This window comes from Vidua macroura, chromosome 9, assembly GCF_024509145.1.
Source record: "Vidua macroura isolate BioBank_ID:100142 chromosome 9, ASM2450914v1, whole genome shotgun sequence".
Lineage (NCBI taxonomy): Eukaryota > Metazoa > Chordata > Aves > Passeriformes > Viduidae > Vidua > Vidua macroura.
The window spans coordinates 23382662-23405131 of NC_071579.1; the positions used below are offsets into that span (position 1 = coordinate 23382662).

General features: G+C 46.6%; 1 protein-coding gene across 1 annotated transcript in view; it reads right to left on the bottom strand.

Moving 5' to 3' along the window:
* ZSWIM5 (zinc finger SWIM-type containing 5) overlaps positions 1-22470 on the bottom strand; it is a 97492-nt gene that overhangs the window by 30885 nt on the left and 44137 nt on the right. The gene's annotated exons all lie outside the window — the stretch shown is intronic.

Below are 22470 nucleotides of genomic sequence, written 5' to 3' on the forward strand. Positions count from 1 at the left end.
CCAAGCAAGTGAGGGACTAAATCATTGAGATAAGACTGATGGATGCCTATCAACCTCACTTTGAACGGGAGCCTCAGGGAGTCCTTCTCACTATCCAGCTGCTGAATGGGTTCAACACTAACACTCTGCACTTGCTTAGCCACCTGGAAAAGGGATATCTTTGTTTCTCACACTCATCTGCCTTGTTCCTTCGAGAGAGTGAGGCTGCACCAGGAGGTTAATTAACATGGCCAGGGCAATCTGGTGTCCCCATGCCAGAACACGGTGTGGGACCTGGCACCTCACACTGCCCATCCCAGTCATTCTCCCTGAGGAGGATGCTCACTTTCCTCTGTGCCACTGCAACCTTATTAAGCCTGTGTATGTACAGGTCCCTGCAGAGCCTGCCATCCCCTCGGAGGAGGCAGCAGACAGCTGAGAGCCCTACAATTAGCAACAGAAAAGGAGAAGGGGTGGGGGGGTGAAGATTAAAATACATTAACTGCATCAAACCCTTGTGCATTTGCCAGCTCTTACAAAGGCTTTCGGAGACAAATTCTACCAGAGGTTTTTAATAAATGGCATCAAAACCAGCTATTCACTGCCAGTCTCTTTAAAGCCACGCCAAAAACCACATTCAAATCTGATTAAGCGTCAAGGAGGTCTGCTTTTACTTTAGTGCCGGGGCGGGGGAAAAGCAGACCTGTTCTGCTGCCATCACCCAAAAGCCACCCCATGTGGCCAGCAGAGCAGGAGAGAAGGGATGGACAGCCCTTCACTTCCCTTCCCTCCCTGCTCGCAGGATGCCGGGAGCAGGAGCAGCGTGGCTGTGGAGGTGCTGGGCTCGGCGCCGCGGGAGCAGCACGGCCAGGGGCTGACGAGCCTCCCCCTCCACACAAGCCCATCCCCTGGCAGCCAAACTATATAAATCCAGAGGATAAACTCCAAAGTGTTTATGTTTTACCACTTCTCTGGTTTGCAATGCTTGGCAGGCGGCTCCGACTCACTGCCAGTTTCTCCCTAGTTTACTTTTTGAACAAGTTAAAGGGACTGGAAACCGCGTTCCTGAGCAAGTATGTACGTATATCCTCATATGTATGCCTGCACACACACATATATAAAACACTCTAGGACAAATTACTGGCCATAAACACTGCCTTGAAATGCTTACTTTAACAGGACTGTGGGCCAGACCCCACTTGGGGCTAACTGATGTAAGGCTGGAGGAACTCATTTAACCAAATTATCTGTTTCAGACAGGTATAAGTCCGAAAATATATCAACTGTGGTCTGATCCAGCCTCTAAAGACAGAATATTTGTCCAGATATTTCTCAGGATATTCTCAGGCGTCCCAAAAGATGTACTCTCCTATCTGCTCCAAGAGCTGGTCTTCACAATTCAGAGCTGGTCTGCACATCGAACAGGACTATTCATTATGTCAGCAACTGCCAAGTTCATCTGGCACTTGAGCCCCAAATCAAGTGTTGGTTTAGATTTTAGCTGTGGTGACAGCAGGTCTGTAGGATAAACTAGGAACTCTACAAAACATTTATCAAAAGTTGAGTCAGAAATTAAACATGGGGGGTGGAAAAGAGATGAGCTGGCAGGAACAGAGGCGTTATTTGTGAATATTTACATTAATGTGAGGTCAGACTGCAGTTACCACATTGCAGCCAAGTCTGCACCCCAGCACCCATGGCTGCTGAGCACACAAACTCAGTAGTGATGGGTATCACAGCCCCAGAGAAGAGTGGTGGCTAAAAGGTAGGTTTTGGTGTGGTTACATCATCATCCATCGAAGAGCACACTCCTGCTCCCCACAGAACACTGATGCTATCGCCAAAAAGCTATAGGTAGCCCCGGACAAGTACAGCTGTCCTCTCTGTTCATCCTGCATCCTAGAAGAAAGAAGCATCCTAGGAGCTGTGATACCAGCACTTCAGTAGAGAGAAACACAGCCCTGATCACTGACATGGGGTTTGGATAGCACTGAGAGCAAAGTCCTCCCTGTACATTCAATTTAAGACATTTCTACAGCCCAGTGCTTATCTAGGACTTCATCTTCTGTTCTTAACATAAGCTAACTTGGTGTTTGATTTGTTGCCAGCAAAGTGACAGTGCCAAGGCTTGAAAACCATGGAAAAGAAATAATTAAATACCATCTTCGTAACTACAGACTCATTACACCCCCCCAAAGTCTAGCTTTGTCCCAAGAACAACATCACCTTTTCCCTGCCCCAGAACACCCTCTCCTACTTTTACCACAGAAGTTTCCCAGTGGATGTCTCTTTGATCGAGGTTGTAAAAGGAGCTGAATGTTCATGACTGCCCCAGAAAAAGCACAGAAAGGTGCCATGAATGTTCACAGGCACATAGGGCATGATGAGCTCATCTCTTTCTAATCCCAGCATCCAACCCATCAAATGGGGACAAAACACTGGAGCAAGAACCTTCCTTATATTGCACCTCGGATATAAATTAAAACAGATCCTAGAATTGTTTTCCAGGAGTTTTTGAGTTCCACATTGGTGGGACTTACAAACCTGTCAGCTGGGCAGCACTCTCCTCTCTGGAGCTGATAAACCCTGCAGGCTGGGAGGAGGATGGATCCACAAAAAAGAAAATAAAAAATCCTGGGCTCTCAAACAGCTACAAAGGATCAAGCCTTTAGCAGGGCAGGAGACTTTGCTATTAGGACAACAGTTATTAACACCTCAACAGAAGCATCTGTAACCAAGATGGCGAATTCTTTGATTTCTAAACCTACTCAACCAAAAGGAGTTATGCAAACTCTTCCAGTTCTGTAAGAGCAGAGAGCCTTTCAACGGGACATCTTTAACCCAGATATCCTCATGCCAACCATCAGGAGAAACCACTAGCCTGTCCTGCAGCTCCAACCTATCATGAGGCCAGCTGCAAAGACCCCTTGCTTTGTGTCCTTCAGCAAATCACTGAAGATAAAGCAAACATTTAGGCTGGTTACATTGGAATACCTGGAGTCTGGAGACAGGCAGGTGCCCAGATGGAAATTTAAACCCCAAAAACAAGCAAAACCCAGGCACAGCCCTTTCCCTTCTCATAACTGTGGCACCAACACCTGCAAGAGAGAGGAGGACTCCTCCACACCTACCACACTAGCTGGGAACCCGAGTGCTCAGCTCTGCTCCCTCTGGCAGTTGCTGCTCACAGCCACCCCTCAGATTTCACAACGCAGCCCAGACAAAAGTCACAGTTGTCATTTGCTAAGTTGTGCCATTTGGAAAAAATGAGCTCTTTCTTCCCAGGTGTGGCAGTCGCCTGCCTTTCCCAGAGCGCTGGCACAGCCCTGCAGGGGTGGAAAGCACCACAGAGCTGCAGCCACCTGCAGGACCTAACCCTGAGGATGCTGCACTGGCACTGCTGTGTGAGAGGATGGCAGCCAGTAACTCACAGGTAACGTGGGGAACATGTCTTCATGGCACCATGGTTCTTCTCTCTTCTCCACAGGCTTTTCTCTGTCTTTGTGGAAACCTTGAAGTGGGGCAAGGAATGGCTCAGTAGAGGGAAACATGCCCCACATCCATGCCCTTAGCATGGACCACTGGTGGGATGTGGCTGGACAGTGTACATAAAGAACTCACAACCACACCTGGCTGTCAAAACCTCAAGTAACCTCCTAGTACCTGAGGCTGATATTTTAGGCAGCCTCTGTTAGGAGCCACGTGATGGAAAGTCCATCCACGCAGCTTCCTGAAGGCACCAGCCACATCCCCTTGCATCATAGCCAGAGAGGGGCGGCTGTGGCAGACAGCAGCTTGGCTGCTCACTGCTCTTGTACTCCGTGCTCAGCTCCCAGGATTCTCCACCTCTAGCCAGACTAACCCCACTCCAAATCTGTGTTTGGGGATCTCTATCTTCAGGCAGGCAGGAGCTCTGTGAAACCAAACAGGAAGGAACAAACAGATATTTATGGCGCTCAGCAGATATAGACGAGGAAAAATGAAATTCTCGGTGCAAGTTGTATACACTAGGTTAACGTGACCCAAATATGTTTTTTTTTTTTTAATTTCCAAACCACAGCGGAAAGTTATTTTAAACTGAAGTGATTCCAAGCTCTTTAGTGATTAAACGGACTGCAGCTCCAGCTCCTAGTGGAAAAACCATTTGTTTTTCCAGTGTGTGAAAGCCATAACTAGCAATGAATAATAATTGCCACACCCGAGTGTTATTTATAAGTCATTCTCAGTCACATTTCCATGCCTCGAAACAGCAGCTTTCTAAACATGAACTTAAAATCGGTCAATATTTGTAATGTAGACAACACCCACGGGAGGAAGGTGTCGGTGTACTCGGGTGGTGGGAAGCGGAGGGTAGTAAAATCTCCTGAAGCTTTCCAGCTTCTAGATCAATTCCTCCAGCCGGCTGATGCTGACAATTGCTCAGTCCCTGACCTTGCAGTTGGAAAGGAGATGGGCTCATGAACTCATTTGCACATGACAATGCTCCAGCAAAGTGAATCATCTGCCTCCGATAGTAACGAGAGTATGGCGTGCCCCAGCCCTCCCGGGCTCCATTCAACCAGCACAGGGCTGGCCTTTTGTGCTGCCAGTGCAAGAAAGACTCTGCTGAAGATGTGTGCAATTAAACCCACTTTTCTTGTTGCTCTTTTTATTCAGCGGCTCAATGAGAGGCACCCTAGGCAGGTGTTGTCACACACAGATAAAATGTGCCTTTTCAGAGCACTGGCAGACAGAAAGAAAGAGAGTAAGGCTGAATCAATTGCCATTTCTCCCTTGCAAAATAGGGAATCCAGGCTTCCAGCGAGTCAATGAGCAGAGCTGCAATGAGTTGCCATCCTCCCTCCTCTCCAAAGCTATTCTGTTTTGTGACCACAGGCAAAGGTGCTGCTGTTGAGACAGACTTTGGCAGGGATGGAGGAGGCAGGCGATGGCTGGCCAGGAGGATGCTGCACCAGCAGAACGCAGCCATGCTTCTGCTTCTAAAGGTTTTCCCCCTGCAGCCCTCCACCCTGTCCCCACTATGCTCCTGTCCTTGCCCAGTCATTATCATCCTGGAAAAGCACCTCCACTTTCACAGAGCTAACAAAGACCATTAATATCACCCCAGGAAGGAGCCATGCCCGCAGCTGAGCTGCCACAGGAGGAGCCGAAACAAAGGGATATGGGTGAGTTGGAGAGTATGCACCACGTCTGCAAGAGTCCCCACACATACCTATGGCCTCGGGCACCAACTACCACAGGTTTGGGAGAAATACTCTTCTATCACCTCTCCAGGTAGGCCAGGGAAGAAGCAAGAGCTGCAGCTGTAAACAGAGATGGAATGGGGCTGTTTGTGCTGGAGGGAGCCGTAAGCTCCTCTGAGCAGCTGAGTAAGCTGGAGGGACGCTCTCTCTGCCATCTGCTCTGATCCCACAACACCTCCTGCAAATGAAGAGTCAATCCGCTGGTTTCTATCCCTGTTAACCTCTAATCAGCCAAGAGGACCGGCCTCTGCCTTGCTCTTTATCCGAGCCAGCTAATGCGTGAAGCACACCGCGCTTCCCATCTGCTCCAGCATTACTAGAGTTAAAGGACAAAGCCGTTTCCCTGTCCTGAGCATTCACTTACACAGATGCCCTTGTATTAACTCAATTTCTCAGTGATTTCCATTATTACCCTTACGAGATTTCTGGTGTTTGTTTATCTAGGAGCCTGAAATGGAGGTTTTCCCCCTCCCCCTACACAGCTCAGGGGCTTGGCTGGCCCAAGGCCATGCTCCAGACAACCAGTCCTAATCTGTGATTGTACCCAAAAGTATTACAAAATGTTCTCCATTTTCTCCCCAGCCTGGAGTGCTCTTTGTTGCCCATACATTTCTTAAGAATCGGGTTTTTTGGGTCTTTGTTGCCAGCCCCAAAGCCAAGACCATCCTTTCCAGCATCACCTTCCACAACCTTCCAACACCTCCCCACAAATGGGTTTTTAATCTACCCAGATGTGCAACCAACCCTCTCTCTGAAGACATACGGTTTGGGCAAAAAAGAAAAAATACAACCAGTTTTAAAGCTTGGACTGATTCCCTCTGTTAAGATGTAGCCTTACAAGCCAAATTCCTCTGCTAGCAGGTCAGATCCAACCAATCTAAATGATGGTTCTGAAGCAACAGAAAGGGTTTGAAGAGAGGATGACTTCACTGCATCTTGGTTAATGTGTGCTGTCCATGCAATAACTAATGGCAAAATGCCGTCAAGTCTCTGCTCTTTACTGCTACAGGGTAACTTATAAGCATCTTGAATATAAAGGCTTTTCTTTAAAAATTCAGAAATGTGAGAAAGGTGAAGATGTGCAGTACATTTTTAAGCAGAAGCAGTGAACACAGCATCCTTATGGTCAAGGGAGAAAAAGCAATGCATTTCTGTGACCATCCCCAACCCATCCTCTCCTCTTCTCCCTGTGCTTACAACTGGCTATAGCCAAACAAGGAGTAACATGGCTCCTTGTTACAGCTCAGGTGTTTGCTCAACAGATGCAGGGTTGTTTTCAAGCATGAAAGAAAATATCCACAGGGAGGAAATTCACTTTGCAGCAGCTTCCGGGCTGATGCGTGCCATCAGTTGGAGCTGCCACAAAGCAAACCCAGCCTCGTGCTGTCACCACCTCGGCTGCCTCAAGGAAACTGATGGGAGATGCCAAAACTCACACACCAGACTCAGATGGGGTCATCTCCTGACTTCAATGAAGCCACCCAGATTTCCAACAGCTGAGAAGCTGGCTTCTAGCACATAAAAGAGTTCTAATTAGGAACTGCCTCTTATCCCCTCATGCAAGCATCACCATGATGGGATCACTGAACTTCATCACAGTCAAAAGCAAACAGAGCAGTGCTCTTCCCTTCATCGCCTTTTTTATGTGGTGATTCACAGAGCTCTTAGCTACACAAAAACATAATCCCAACCCTTAAAGCAAAGTGCCTCCTATGTCAGAGCCCTTAACCCATTGCTCCTGGCTCAAGGGCTCCTTCCTGCTTGTGGAAGAAGTTGATCCAGAGCCATGGACATCCTTTTCTCTCGAGGTATCTGCTCGCCTTGCTGACCTGCTTTTCCAAGACATAACCTCCCTCCTGAATTGGCCACTTTTCCAGGACTTAGCCTGAGGCTGGGGAGCAGCTTTGGATTTTGTCTCCAAACGTGCAAAGATAAATTACATTCAATGCATATTTTACCATTTAAAGCTGCCTCAGGCTTGGGCCATCTTCAGATCAAAACACAAATTCAATTTACCAATATCAAAAAACAAAAGTAAAACCAAGCCTGAGAAGCTCCTGACTTGTTTTCTTCCCACATTTTGGTTTGCATAGGGCAGGACTAGCTTAACAAGGACCAGAATCAAACCAGGGCATCACACAGCAATGGAGGGAAGCAGGACACCACCCTGATCCTCCCTGAGACATCAGACCTTAAAATAGCAGCTCTACAATTTATAGGGAAGTTATTAGTTATGATTTTCCTGGCCCTCAGATGCCTTCTGAGGGAATGAGGCAGCCTAGATTCAATACAAAAATCTGCTCCAAATTCTTCCCCAAAAAGACACTTTTTCCTCTAAGAATAGCTCTTTCATTTTTAAGAGAGCATAAAGTCTGACTTTCTAAGTCACTGGCAGTGTTGTTAAATGAACACTGTATTTACAAAGCATTTCAACAGCATTTCTGGTAATGGTCTCAGTAACAAATTTGTTGAAAAGGTCAATTAACTTCCTTCCGAGAACCTCACTTCTAAGCACAGAAAATGGCTTTGCATTAAAACTGCCTTCCCAAAGTGGAAAAAACTCTAAGGTGACACTATTTTGCCATTTCTGCTCTCAACTCCCCATTCAGGAGCTGAGCACAGACCCCAGGAGAAGGCACCAGAATGACTCCCCTCTCCTGCTGACTTTTACAGCTCTTATTTAGAATAAACCCACCCTTTTTTTTTTTTTTTTGCTTTTATATATGTGCATATATATATATATAATTTCACTAAGGAGACCACAGACACACACTTTATATTGCGGAAATATTATTATACTTAAACAGCTTAGCTCACTTCAGTAACTTCACAAAAACTTAGTCATTTCCTCCCCTCTCTGGCCCCCAAACCAATAAAGCTTAAATTTTGGAGCTTATTTGGGCTGCTCCATATAGGGAAATTATCTGCTCATTGCAGAAAAAAATATTCAGCAATTGCTATTCCAGATCAGCCTCCTCTGTTGACATTTTATTCCAGAATAATTTTTGGAAACTCTGTAAGTATATTTCTGAAGAAAGGGACCTCAATTCCAGGACAGGGAGTAATCCAAATACCTGCTGGCACACCAGTGGCTGGGCTGGTCACCATCCCATGGTGAGAGCCTTGACCAGAGCCATCCCAGAAGAGGAGGTGAGAGGTGGAGTCAAGTTTGGGAAGATTGACTGCTGTATTTCAACATCCAGCAAAAACTGAGGTGAAGGAAAGGCACAGACCTTGATTTTGTGTGGAAATAAATGTTTTTTCCAGCTTTCTTTCAGTCCGTAAGTTGCAAAGCAAGAGGAACCATCCAGCAAGAGGCTGGAGGACTTTGCATGACAAGGTGTAACATCAGGAGGGTGGCTTTTATCCATCATGCAAGTAAAGTGTGTTGAGGGTATTTGAGAAGCACCAACTCTGACAGTGGAGAGCCCTGGCAGAGCATCTACAAGTGCTGTGGCAGTTTCCAAGCCCAACTCAACCTGCTGGTGGAGGTTTTGTGCCTCTTCCACATGGACCAGGGCTTTTTTGGGTTTTCTCCAGTTCCACCAAATTATGCATCACATCCAACACTACTCAGAGTCAGCTCCATGGAGCCCAGAAGCTGTGCCTGAGCAGCCAGACTCATTGCCATTTCCTGGGCACAACCAATTCCACAACCCCCACAAACGGCTCCCTGGTACAAACACCACCACGCACAAACCCCAACACACTTCAGAGGGCAACAGCAAAGCAGGGTGTTCATGCACTGTAAGGAAAATCAAAGAGGGATAAGACCAACCCAAGCGAGGCAACCACATAAAAGCCCTCAGTTGCCGGCATGTCCTCTCTGGTGAGACCCCGCAGAGAAGTTCTGGGTCGTGGCTGATGAGCAGTCAAATTTCCTGATTCTGCAGGACCAAAACTCTCTGCAGAACAGTCAACACACTTTAAATAACACTTTAAAAACCCTTTTGATCACATTAGTCTTCACATGACCTTTCTGAGAAGTCAGGAAGGCAGTGGGAGGTCTGCAGAGCAGAGACTTCCCCAGCAGCCCTCCTCGCTTGAAAGGAATGTGGTTGGGAGACAGATGCCTGACAAAGATGCTCTGCTCTCCTGCATCAGCAATTTTCACCACCTTTAGCATGCAGGCATTTCAGGAAAAGCAGATTCCTGTGCAGTGATTTTAAGCCCCTCAGTACTACCCTTTCTCCTTCTGCACACACACTGTCCCCAGCATCTCCCAGCCACTCATCACCAACCTCTGCTTTAGCAAGGAGCATGCAACTGGAAAGCTGTCCTGGAAGATCCACCATGCACAGGAAAACACAAGCCCTCCTGCTTTTCAAGTCCAAGATGATTCCACAGCTTCACAGCCTTCAGAAACACAAGGGGCCACAAAAGCTGATACCCAGGGAAATAGGAGCCATCGTTCTTGCTGGGTCGGGAGCAGTGTACAGGCTGCCTCTGTGAAACTCATGTTTCTCATTAAAAACTTCACAGATTTTTTTTTTTTCCCCCTGGAAAAACATTGTTATTCAACCCACAGCCTAGACTGCAGGCTCCTCCGTTTGCTTTTGATGCAGTGCAAACATCTAAAATGACACCATGTAATGACAAGATCTGTCATCAGGATGGCTGGGGCTACAGTAGAAAGAAAAACAAAGGAACGATCCCTTCCTTCTCCCTAGAATTCAACACAATTAAACCAAAAGGAAACCTATATTGTGAAGTTAATGCTAAATACAAAGGATTGAAGGGAAAAGGGAAAAGTGTGATGTGAAACATTTAGTGGTGTTTTTTTTTCCATTATGTGACATGAGGCCCTTTTGGCAGTGGATAGAGGGTCTCCAGCTCCTCTAAACATAGATCTATTTCAGTAATTAAGTTCTCTTACAAAGAGGGAAAGGGAAAGGGAGAGGGTAAGGGTTGCAATATCTCAGATAACTATCTGCGGGTGAAATTCCCCTCTGTAGCCTCCTGAAGCTCCTGGTTAGCCCCCATGGGACAAGCCAGGCACAGCTCCCTGGTAGCAGACACAGTATGTACCAAAGGGTTATCAGCACATTCATCACAATTTGGAACTGGAAGAAACCAAAAATGCAGTAAGCTCACCATAATGGGATAGAAATAAAGAAAAAAAGCAAAACCAGATGAGAAACTAGGAATCGACTCCTCTCTTCCCTTTGAAAAGGGAAGCCAGTAATTTGAGAGAAGGTGGTTTTACCCACAATCTCAGCAAACAGTTTTAGGAGTCGCCCTAATAATCACATAACCCAAGTATTACACAGTACTCCCATTTAAGAGATGGGAAAACATCTTCCTGATGAGAGATGGGGAAATCTTCCTGACCCTTGAAAGCAGATCCATAGGCACATCCAGAAAAGGAGGAGCAAATCCCATGGGCAACGTGTCCTGGCTTGGAGTGGTCTCTCTTCAGGTCAGATGGCAGAGTGCACCTGAGTAGCTGCATCCTGCTATTTTTCCTGCTCCATGCTGAGCAGGAGCAGAGTTCCCCTTCCCCTGTCTAGGAAACCAAGACAGAGGGGTCTGGCAGCAAATCAAGGGCCAGGGAACAGTGGCTGGGAAGTAGTGAACAAGTATGCAAGGAGCCCATGTTCCACTGCTGTCTCTCCAGGAAGGAAACCTCCAGCCCTGCCTTATCCCCAGACATCCTCCTAGGGCTCAACCTGTAATATCTGCAAGGTTTTGGGTAAACTCTCGTGTTTGGGCTTTCCAGGAACCACAGCCACTGACTAAATATGGTGCTTCAGTGCAAAATAAACTGCTCTAATGAGAGTGGTCAGGACTGATGATGCTTTCACTAAGATGACACCTGCAAATGTATCTGTGCAGGTGGATTCCATGCTGCCCTGATGCTGGATGCTGCTAACCCCACTTCCACAGCTGCTTAGCAACTCCCATAGTTTGCTGCACCGACTGTGTGTACGCCATTAAGTGCCCTCACACTCAGGTTTTGCAGGTGAGGAACAGACAGGAGATAACACACAGGCCATTTTCTCCTCCAGAAGGTGCCACCTCAACCTCTGTTGGGCCCTTGAAAATTCCTGCCAGGATGCCAACCTGCAGCACACACCACTGAAAAACCACTATCAAACCATCTGCAGTGGAAAAGCCCCACTGTGGAGCCACATGAGAAGCCCCATTATCACAGGCACTTCAAGAAGATGCAAACATGATGTTGAAACCACCAAGGTACAGAAATTAAACTCAGTTTGCTTTCCAAAGCTTGTAATGTTTTAAGCAGGTACAACTGCTTTTGTCATGGCTTATGACTTCTGAGTAACTTGAGTTGCTTAGAGAAGTTAACATCAGCCTGATGCACAGCCAGACTCCACCACCACCATCTCCACACTCCCACAGAAGGGGTATGCATGACACTTGGGCCGAGGTCACCTCCAAATCAAACACAGCATCACCTCAGATGGAAGCAGCTGTGGCTTTCTGGCATCTACAGGGGGCTGAGACCTGACTGGCACCACACATCAAATGATGGTGCTATGCTTGCCTGGAGGAGCAACACTAGGATTGCCCAGTGATACACAGGGAAGATGTGTCCGTCCAGTTGTGCTGGGTTTCAAATTTACCCAGAGCTAAAGGAGATGACAGCCTCAAAGTTCCCAGCAAGACCAATTTAATTCCCCCTGAGCCCTTGCTCAGAGACCTACTTGCAAAACTTTACACCCACCACTTGTGTGCACAGGGGGTCAAACTTTACAGGCTCTGACACTGATGCACTCACCTCAACAGCAAACAGTCCTTCAACAACACACATGCCAAATTAAAAGGATTCCAACCCTCAGCAGCCTCTCTCTCTGAAGAGCAACCGCCATTACTTATTAATTTGCTTCCTCAAGATAAACAAGAAATTTATTAAAGTCTGAAACAGACCAGGAGCACGCAAGGCAGCAGAGGGGCAGGGGCTGCCACTTCTCTTTAAAAAAATAAATACTTCTATGCTAGAATACATTTTCCACTTGCTATTTCACCCAGGAACCAGTTTCCACTCTGTGCAGGATGGAAACCTCACTGATTTCTACGTTATGTTGAAGGCTCAGTCATTTTTGAGGGGAGGAAGCACCAAATTTTGGACCTAGCAGGTGAAATGCAAATAAAAATAGACATTTTAAAATAAAAGCTACATGCATCTGAGTGATGAATGCATTTGTCTACATGCTGCTCTCACAGATCATGACCTTGACATCTTGCAGAGGAGGTGCAATCTTTGACAATCAATTCAGTTCCTTGTTTAGAGAAACTGCTCCATTAAACCTAGAGATGAACTCAGCATGGATGAAGAGACCAACACTTCCCAGGAGAGCTGAAAACAGTCTCACTCCATTCAGTCAACAAGCAGGTGATGCTCGTGGGTGGAACTGGAAGAACAAAATTCTTCAGTACAGTTTCCTACATCATCTACAGTGAGAAGGAATGGTTGGAAGGATGATGAGGAGCAGAGTTCCCTTCATGCTCACAATGTACATTTGCAAAGGCAAAACATCATCTGTGGATTTTCCACCCATGCAACAGCCGCTCCAACAGCCTTGCTTTCATACATCCCCCCTTGTTTCTCCAGTCACAAGGGAAGAATTAAAACTGGCTGTTTCCAGACCAGTACAAGTTATCAACTGCATCACTACACCAGCCCAAAGGAAATGATGTTCACAGTATATCCAGCATTTGTGCAGACAGAAGTATATGGGAGATAAAAGGGAAAGAAAATTCACAGCAGGTAATCAGGACATCTAAAATACAAATGGCAGGTCTGCAGTCATGGCTGCCTTCAGTCCTGGTGGTTTGCTAAAACCAACTTGATTTTTAAGTGATCAGTGCAGAGCAACAGCACTGAGGATGCCCCCGGGGCAGCCGCAATCTTGGGACCTCTAGGATGCCATGAAGCCCTTATTCCTCAGCCTCCCCTTTAATGAAGATGTGAAACTTCACATTAGCATCCTTATCATCTCCAACCACACTACTCTAAGAACCACAGCTTTGAGAGCTCTGTGCCACCAAGACACATTGCTGGATTCAGGCAATGGGTATGAAGTGTGCTGGGGTGACACACCCCACACCCAGAAGTATGAGTGAACTAAACTAAAAAGAAATGAAAACCAAATCCCCTGTGACCACTGCAGACTCTGTGAAGTTCAACCAATCCCAGCTGTAGTTCTCTTCTCCTACTGACCCCTGGAGCACAGCAGTCATGGGACTGTCCTGGTTACACCTTTGCAATCCTTGAGCCAAATGCTTGGGAAATGCTATTCCAGTTCAACACCCCTGGGAGATCTGATTACTGAAGAGTCACCAGTTGACATCTCCAAGCTGTCCTGCAGCAAGTAGACAGATGAAACAGCATGGTGGAAACTGGCACAAGTGACAACGCCAGCGTGGGGCAGTCCAGCCTCCTGCTACTCTCCACCTACCACTGTTCACCTCGCTCCTCCACACCCAGGGTGGGCTACAGATATCACCCAGTATCCAAGGCAGATGCTGGATCCAGCTACCACCACTGAAGATACCAATTAAACTCACCTTGAAATTCTTGGCTTCCTGTATCTGTGTCAACTGGATAGTTAAGCTGACACCTTTGTACATTCTCTTTGTCTGGAGCCAACAGATCAATCTGCCTCAAATACAGGAGATCTCTTTTTAACACTCCAAAGCTAATGAAAAAAATCCCCTCTGGTGAAAGGAAAACACTGGATCAGAGAAGTTTTATTAGCCCTTAACCATGTAAAGTTGGAAGCTCGTCCCCTGTTTAATTCTAATACTCCAACTCTGTTAAACATTAACTGTATAAATAATCAAATACTTCACATGACAGAGTCATACTTCCAATATGGGGCAAATAACACAGAGGGTAATGAAGGGTGTAGTCTTCTGGTCTGAAGGATTTCCAGCACTCTCCAAAAAGTAGAACAAAGACAGTCCCTTCCCCCTCCTCTGCCTTCAAAGCAAAAGCTTTGATTCACTTGGGGAGACCACATCAAGCCAGAGCAGAGGCATGCAAGAGATATATCTCATCATTCCCCTCTGCTCCAGAGACACACGTGAAACCACCAGCCACTGTGTGGTCTCAGCCTTCTCAAACAACCTGCATCCACTCCTAAAACACCCAAATCTCCCTGGTCCTGCTGGCTGGCAAGCCCTGAGAATCCTTCTCACCCTTGCTCTGCACTGCTTGGGGAGGTGATATGGCACCAATCACCCAGCCCGCATCAGTCCCAGACACAGACCTTTCCACCAAATCCCAGCGTTGCTTCTTCAAGATGAGTGCTCTCCTGGCAAGTAGGACTTGAAGCAGACAGGAGCTCCAGCTCTCCAAAAACCTGTGGTCTTCCACCCAGCTCGGAGAGGCCACAGACTCAATCCCACTGAAAATATCCCTGGTCTCTATTGCTTGTAACATGGATCACAACCGCCTGGTGTTTTTGAAATTGAGCTCTCACTCTCTTTGGGCTTTGGTTTCCCTGACTGCAAAGCTGGGATAAAGCCCTTTCTGGGACTCACAGGGGTATTTTAAGGAGCAGGCTGAAGTTCGGCTCCTCAGGAAATGACCGGAGCATTTGCTGTGGAAGAAAAGCTCTATGAAGGAAAAAAGACTGTTTGAAAGAAGTTAAAAATTAAAAGCTGCATTAAAAGTATATAAATGTGATGCTGACCATTCCCCTCGTCCAAGGTCAAGCTAAGGTAATTTTTTGAAATATGTAATCATCTGATGCCCAGGACTGCCTCAGTTTAGACTGATGCTCTCACTTTAATGCTGACTGAAAAGCTTCAAGTGATGCTTGACAATCAAAGCATCAAGAGCCAAATGGAGAATTGTCTGACCCCACAGCCCTGCCTAAAACTGCACTTTCAGTACTTCTGAGCTGACTTTGGAAAGCCAGTATTGGCTTTGGCAGAACCCAGGAGAGCCACTGTGCATTAATTATCGCTCTTGCTCTGCAGACAGACATACAAAAGATAAAGACAACAGTGAGGCTTGTTCAGAACAAGGGATCCAGCACCATCTCAGCACAAGTACTTTCTCCTTCAAGTGTTATTCAACCATCCAGATCTTGAAGAGAGCCCTTGACTGAAGGCCCGTTACCTACACTGTAAGGTAAAGCATGGACTCACCAAAACCCATGTGATTTTTGTCCACATTGTTAAGTTTAGGTTCAGCACACCACCTGAGATGTACCAAAAAATCACCTCTCCCAAGCACAGCCATTACACCAAAATCTGCATTGTTGAAGGAGTCAGCAGGACTCCTTTCCATCAGCTGCGTGGACAAGAAGAGACCCACTTCCACCACTGCACCCCAACCCGTACAGCTGAGCAGAGCTGTATGGTCCATCATGACACCTGCATAATATTTCAACCAAAATTGTACTGTTCTGGGCTTCTCCCAGCAAGACCCTTATTTATCTCCTCCTCCTGCTGACAGCTGAGAGTGCAGCTGGGATCTACAAGAACAGTGAGAACAAGAAAGGCTCTTGGTTTCTAGAATGTCAGCTGTGGAGATGGGGGAAACCAGGTGTTGCATTCTTGGGGAAATGCTTTTCCTGGTCAGCCCATCATTTTCTGTTTGCTCCTCTCAGCACCCCCAAGAAGGACACACAGCATGTACAAGAGCATAAGACACCCCTCAGGGGCCCCCAACCTACCAGCACTGACTGGAATAGTTCAGGCTTAAGCCCAACTCTTTGCACACACAGCCCATCCCACATGCACAGAATCTGAGAATGTAGAGAGTGAATATGAAAGGGAGAAGGGTCCTAGTTCCTTGGAACTTGGTCCCTTCAGGAAGCCACATTGGTAAGGGCTTAGGATGACTTTACAACATCTGTAAGCAGGTTTCAGCAAGTAACTCAGATGTCATTCATGTTACTGGTGCAGCACCAAAGGAAGGACCCTCTGAGAGCATTGGACATGATGAGCATCTCAGTCCCTGCTGGCTCCCTCACCCACGCTGACACACTTCACAGGCAAGCTGCCCACGCCCAGAACAAGCAGTCTGCTCCAGGGCCGATTCTCACTGCACCTCCCATCCTTATTTAAAATGAGAGCTAGCTGGTTTCCCTGTTGTACACGGTGCAATGCCAGCCACACTGAACAGGCTTCTTGTAAAACACAGCCCACTGCCTTTCCAAGCCAAGGGGGAGACATTCTCCCAGTCTGCAGATAGCAACTTCAGACACCCTTAAAGCCAAGCTCTTGGTCTTGCTTTCCTTCATGAAGCAAAGGCAGAAAAAGCACCACAGCTCCCCGACTCCTGCTTTTTCTGGCATCTCTTTCAGCAAGATAGACATACAGACCTCCTCCATCCCTGCAGCAAAACCTTCTAAACAAGTCATACCTAACAGGGACATGGAAATGCCAGGGACATTTCTGAAGGACAGCAGCCATGATGAAAGCCAGAGCTGAGCAGATTTCCTATCACAGAGGTTAAGCCTTGAAGATCATTCCCTGAAACACTCATCCCAAAGGGAAAGATGGGTTTTAAGGTGAAACCAAAGAAGGAAATTCAGCCAAATGACCATGTCCCACCCTGTGGTGCCACGACTGACGTGGCATCCAACAGAGCTGCACAGCCCTCCAGCTGCTGCCTGGCCCATCCTTCTCCATGCCCACAGTAAAAGCAAGAGAACCCAGGACACGCAAACAAAGCTCCTTCTGAGGAAAAGCAACCCTGTTCCTCATGATGCCGATGGAAAAGCCCTGCCAGGATTATATCCAATGGCCAGAGAGCTCACACTGAGGGCTCTGGGGCAGCATTTATGTGAGCTTTTCTTGCACGTATGCTCTTCCCCAGACACATACCATCACTCCACTTGGAGACACTCAGGTCACAGAGCAGCCGGAAGGCACAAGAAGCCCCAAAGCAAGGCAGAGTCAGCAGCATCACGCTGCACACCTCTGAGATGCAGGAACCTAGAGGCTGGAGGCACCAAGGCAGCCAGGATGCTGTGGCAGAGCTGCTGCCGCCAACATCCTCCTACACCAGCCACCCACTACTCCAGCACCACTGCCAACAGGCGGTCCAGACCTGGGGGTGAAGCCAAGAAGCACAGCAGGGGAAGGGCAGACACAGAGACAGGAGAACCAAGGGCTCTTCGCCTCCCACGCAGCCATGTAACTGCAGCCAGAAAGCCTTTTGGACTTACGGTTCCTTATGCTGACAGAAAATTCAAAGCTGAGTTTTACTCCTGACTTGCAAATCCTGAGGAGGAGGAGGAGGAAAAGGGATAAAAAAAAGCCAGGCCATCTGCTCAAGGGCCTTGCAGCAGAGAAGAAGGCTGCACATGGTGATTCTCCAGGTAGAGCCCTGGTACGACTTTCAGGTTGACTTGGCCATTTGATTTCTTTAGTGCAATTCTGGACCCAGATGTTTCATTACGCATGCTATCGAGTGTGTACATGTGAGGAAACTACCTCTGATTTGAATATCCCTGAGAGCACATTGCTCTTACTAAACACTGCAGAGCTATTGCTCCATGCGGCATTAACAGTACAAGACGTTCTGGTAGACTACAAAAATTGGCCCATAAAAAATAAACACTTCTGTCTTACTAAGGGCATCTGGAAATGACCCAGAGAGCTTGTCTATTTTCATTGGTAGCATTTTTGTACAACAGAAGAAAGAATCTGGTTGTGAGTTTTGAACAAATGTTCCTCAAATGCTTACAAGGAATTCCTGAAAACACCAGCAAACACGCCACCCACCCAGCTCCCCACAGGCAGAGCTTGGAAGACCGCAATGTGGTCCCATTTCATTCAGGCTTTACCCCAGTAACTATCCTTCCTGTTGTCTCTCAGTAAATCACATCCTTGAGGAAAGAAACTTTTCTCAGACACAGGACCCACCCACTCCCAAAAGCATCCAACTCCACCGCAGCACACACGTGGCAGGGAAAGACAAGCCAAAGGAATGGGTAGGCTGCCCTTTACTGGGCTGCTCCTCTTAGAGCAAACTGTGGTTCTGAAAGAAAAACCCAGTAACAACATTTGAAGTTAATACATTGCTACCTTTGCACTCCCCAGGGCTACAAACCTCCACCCTGGCAGCTGGACACACACTGGCTCAAATGCAAGAAGCAAGTCAATCCTTGGCATTTAGAGGCACAAAGCTGAAATCTCCCTTTGTGTGCCAGAGGCCTGTGGTCATTTTTGGAGCTTCAGCACGTCAGCAGACAGCAGCATGACTTGCCATGCTACCATCATAGCACACCAGCAAGTCGGGAAGGAGAGGGTCCAAGAGCTCTGCTAACCTTCTTGCTCTGCTGCAGAAACCAACCAGAAACACTCACATCCTATCAAGGATGGGGTCCCAAAAGAGCAGACAGGAATAAACCACAAAGAGATAGCATCTTCCTCAGCAGTCTCTTGTCTGGAGACTGGCTGGTGACTGGCTTCTCAGGGCTCTTCAAATTCCTGCTCCAAGCTCAGAGGACTGGAAACAGGAATGGTGGAGTCACCCATTCCAGATCCTACCCAGGAACTGCTCTGATCACTGCCTGGCTCCTTCCTTCACAGCAGAACATTCCAAAAATGAACCAAAACAAACTCTAGAGTCATGACACTTCTCACAAGGCAGACTCCAGGCTCTCCAGCCAGGCTCAACTGCAGACGCCACAGAAGTGTATTTATTTTAAAGACTATTTGAGCTGGAGTTTGTGAGAGAAATTATCCTTTTTTTTAAAGAACTTGTGGTTTTTGTAAAAACCGATTTTAGCAACAGTCACATTTCAGGCTGTCTTTAGAGAAACCATCTGCTGATCTCCCAAACGTGGTGCAAGCATTTCTGCAGCCCTCTGCAAGGACTGTGCACAGGAGACGCGGCACCCGGTGAAGGGCTGACTCCAGCTGCACAGTTGGGAAAAATCAGAGACAAACTGACCTGATGTGTCCTTCTTGCACAATGCCATCCCATGCTTCTCCCTGATCCTGGGAAGTCTCCCTTCCTCCAGACACTGTGCCATTTTCTACCTTTGCCTAGAACACCTCCATATTCCAATGTCCCCTGCCAAGCCCAGCCGCACCTGCCTGCCCTGCTGTGCTTAGGGACACACTTCCCACTCCGTGCCGGCTCCCCAAAGCAGCTATTGGAGAACAAGACACTCCAGTGACAGAAGTCACTGGCTGGGGATGGCCAGCCCTGCCTCCCTGGGGAGCCATGTGGGAAGGAGCTTTGCCCATTGTGAAGGCACTTGGGTAACTACCAGCTGCCAGAACCAAAAAAGTCTCTGCTGAGAACGTGCAAATTCCAACTTTTCTTGGATTTGACCACGTCTGCAGAGGGACAGCAAAGACGTCTCGCAAAATGGGCACCTCCTCCCCATTCCCCTTGCACTGAGTCTCACAGCAAGCTCTGAGAAATGCTCTCTGGTCTTCTTCAACAAGGTGAACACAACATTCTTCTCCATGCTTACTCTCCAAAATGGCAGGACCATTTTATAATTTTTTTTTTCCTCTCCCTTAAAATCAAACCATTTGAGGTCAACATCCAGCATGAAAATTCCAAGCATAGATGTTTAAAATCCCAACAGAACTACAAGCAAATCGGAAAACAGGATCTTATCTCATGAACTACTGGACAAAGCTTCATAATAGCTGGTACCACCAACCCCACCTCCAGTAATCCCCATCCTGAGGCAAACTGCTCCCAGACACCTGCTTGGCAGCACAACAGTGCCCATCTCCACTCCCGCCTCGCCTCTGCCGATGCTGAAATTGAAGCAGACTGACAGCAGGATAATTCGGGGGGAAAATTACATTTTCTGTATAACTTTCATACGTGACTATATTTAGCAGATGGAGAAACAAAGTACATGTATTCAGTAAATATATATTTTTATAGCTTTAAAATTATAAACACATATGTATGTTCCAAGGAGATCTGAAGTCTATTTTAAGACGCTCTTCACATGCGGATCATTAAAGCCTACAATGCAGTTCCTTTGCCATATTATAATAAATATGGAAAGCGAATACACACTTCTCAACTCTTGTAGGTCACGAGAGACCTAAAGATGATCTCGTTTCTCTTCTGGTCGCCCTCTTTAGTACTGCTTCAAAGGGAAATTGGTTTCATATGTGGGTTGACTGTACCTCACAGCATCATTTTGCCTGCAAACCTAATTTAGTGAGCTGCTGAAACACTGTTACATAGGCAAGCATTGACTCCAGACCTCCGAAACCCATAGGGTCGCCATTGGAAACGAATTCCTCGCCTGACAGGCTGCTAGCCTTGCATGAGCAGCAAAACTAGCATCTTGCCACCTTTCGCATTCAGGAGGCATTAATCACACTTGCATCGCTCCAGCTATTGGAATTTCTGATCCAGGCTGATTAATTTCCTCCCCATGTCCATTTCAAGCTGCTCACAGGCTCAGGGCTCTGCCTTTGGGGAGGAATGCTGAATTTCTCTTCCTGTTCCCTGCACAGCCAAAGCCAGGAAAGAGGACAACTTTCTTCACCTTATTTCCTCGAGACTTCTGCCCGTGGGGAGTCAACAAGGTTTTAATCAGCACCTGGCACTGTATCTATCAGATATGCTAATAAGGTTCCTTACCTTAACAAACACCCTCAAGAGCAGACTCATCTATCTTAATTGGTAAACGCTTCATTAATAATGCAGCTGAGGAGTCTCAGAGCTAGAAATATAAATAGCAAGTTCTGATGCAAGGGCTTTTTTTTGTTCTCCAAGTACAGATTCAGAAGGAAGGTCTCTGTTGTGCCCTGCTGCAGACACAAGAGCCCTTTGCAGTGTGCACAAAAAGCCTCTTTTCTGTCTCTAAGGGGTCCAAGTTCAGAGCATCCCTTTCCAAAGGAGAAAGGCAGGCATGCTGGAAGGCATTCCTGGGCTGGGAGGCACCCAGAAGGATGGGAACCCATCAAGCACCAACACAGAGGTCAATGTGGACATGCTACCGAGACAGTGGCTTCCAGCCACTGATCAATGACAGGAAAAGCATTAAAACGCCTCTTTGGTTAAGTCACAAATTCCAGTCCTATGATTAACGCTGCTCTTAGCCAGGGAGCAAAGCAAAGGCTCAAACATCACAACCAGAAGGGACGTCTGAAGAAAAAGATCTTGTGTGTCTGAGACTACACATTCTGCAAAGAGATGACCCCAGGCACACCACACTAATCTCCAGATCTCCATTTTAAGGATGTAGCCAAAACAAGGCAGGAGTCTCTGAAACTCAGCTCTACTCATGAACTCCAGGCATGTTAAAATAGTAGGCCTGGGTTCTCCTTTTTCTTATAAATTCATTCTGCAGACAAAAAGCCAGACAATTAGGGATTTTAAGTATACTCAGTGCAGCCAGAGAGTTGCTGATCTTAATCAAGTTTCTCAAAGCAATGGCCATAATTTCTACACAAAACCATTTTTATTGTCCTTTTTGGTTTTTTAAAGCTCTGCTTATCAGTCCCTACAAAGTCTTAATGGATCAGACTGGGGGTTTAAATCTACATGTAGAAGAAGAAATTATTGAGGTTTATGGATGTTAGAGATAGTAATTGTTGATAAATATCATCCTCTGATGACATCTGGAGGATTTAAATAACAATGAAGTGTTAGATCAAATCCCAGATAAAAAAGTTTTGGCAAAAATCTAAATATTTCAAGTAAGGAGGTTTCAGACACTTTTCTTGGGGAAAAAACTACCCCAAAAAACCCCCAAAAAACAAAACAAAACAAAACAAAACAAACAAAAAAAAAACCAAAAAAAAACAAAACAAAAAACAAACAAACAAACAAACAAAAAAAAACTAACAAAAAAGTTTTGTTCCAGATTCTACCACCACATCCACACCTTGGTTTTTTTCTAAGAAAACCTTCTCTGACCCTATCTCTGGTCTCCTTCTGCATTACTTATGGCATCTTTCTACAGCAAATGACTCTTCCAAATAGTAAGAGGCTTCTCTCAGAGGTTTTTAAAGCACCAGGTTTGGAGAGCAAGGCTGTTGTGCAAGTCCAACTCAAACTTCCAATATTACATTGAGTCCTGTGCTTAAAGCTCCTTTGGAAATGGCTCCTGGGCACATGTTCTCAATTGGAACAAAAAGGCAGGCCAGAGATTATATTTCCAAAGGATCACAAACAGTCACACCTGGAAACACTGTTTTTTTTTTTCCCTAATCCCATTTAGCAAACTTAACTGGATGCTTGCCAAAGGTATGTAACTCAGTTTTTGTACTCACTTAGAGCAGCTCAGCAATACTCCCTGGGACAGCAGCACCAAGATGGGAATTT